At 40.7% G+C, this 1,198-nt stretch overlaps 1 pseudogene; it reads right to left on the bottom strand.

Annotated features, from left to right (window-relative positions):
* Positions 1-258: 258 nt before the first annotated feature.
* On the bottom strand, positions 259-1,198 carry LOC114078775 (olfactory receptor 10A3-like; annotated as a pseudogene).

The raw sequence follows: 1,198 nt of genomic DNA, 5'->3' as shown, positions 1-1,198 counted from the left end.
CTGATAATAACCTGGATGCCCATAATAGGGAAATGCATGACTAGACTGTTGTATCATGTGCTAAGGAACTTAGTATCTCTTCAAAACAGATGATAACACTACAGTATTAAAAGAGAAGAATCTCCTGATACATTTCAAACTCAAGGAATACAACAATGTGAACTCATTAATATCAAGAAATGGAATCTGTTTTCATCATTTATTAAATTCAAACAGAGTTCTGTTGAGTAATAAGCAAATATATAGCTTCTTAACAAGTCAAACTGTGTGTAAAACCACCGCTTTCCACCATAATTTCACCAAAGCCCTTTTCATTTCATGGTTTCGCAGGCTGTAGATAAGGGGATTCTGCAGGGGTGTGAGCAATGTGTAAGCCAAAGACATCAGTTTCTTGGTTACTGGTGAGTAGCTGGATTTGGGCTGTAAATAAGTCATACTGGCTGTGCCATAGAAGAGGGTGACTGATGTGACATGTGAGGCACAGGTGGAAAAGGCCTTTTGCCTCCCAGTTGTTGATGGCATCTTCAGGATGGCAAAGAGAATTCTAAGACAAGAGTATCAACAAGAAAGGAAGCAATATAATCAAAATGGTGCCTGTGAAAGCATAGATTTCAAACAAGGAGATATCTGCACATACCAGTTCCAGCACTGCTGGGGTTTCACAAGATATATGATTAATTACATTGGGTCCACAAAAGGGAAAACTGAATACCCATGAGGTCTGCAGAGTAGCCACCATGATCCCTGAGACCCATGAGAACATTACTAATTTCAAAAACACCCTCTTGTTCATAATCATGGGGTAGGTCAGAGGATGGCAGATGGCAGCAAATCGGTCATAAGCCATTGCCCCTAGGAGAAAACATTCATTCACACCAAAAAGAAGAATGAAATACATCTGTGCAAAAAAGCCCACAAAAGAAATTGTAGTTTTCTCAATAGTCAGGACCACCAGCATTTCAGGCATGATGGATGCACTGAAACTCACTTCTACCACAGATAAGTTCTGCAGGAACAGGTACATGGGGATGTGGAGGGTCTGGTCCAGCAAGATGGCAGCTATGATGATGGCATTTCCCATCAGGGTCACCAGATAAATAACCAAGAAAACCCCAAAGATCTCGTCTTGAAGTTCAGGAAAATCAGAGAAGCCCAAGAGGATGAATTCAACCACAGAGCTTTGATTTTGTCTTTTCAT

The sequence above is a fragment of the Marmota flaviventris genome, chromosome 9 (assembly GCF_047511675.1).
Source record: "Marmota flaviventris isolate mMarFla1 chromosome 9, mMarFla1.hap1, whole genome shotgun sequence".
Taxonomy (NCBI): Eukaryota; Metazoa; Chordata; class Mammalia; order Rodentia; family Sciuridae; genus Marmota; species Marmota flaviventris.
The sequence above is the reverse complement of the archived record's forward strand: the minus strand, read 5'-3'. Positions and strand labels throughout refer to the sequence as shown.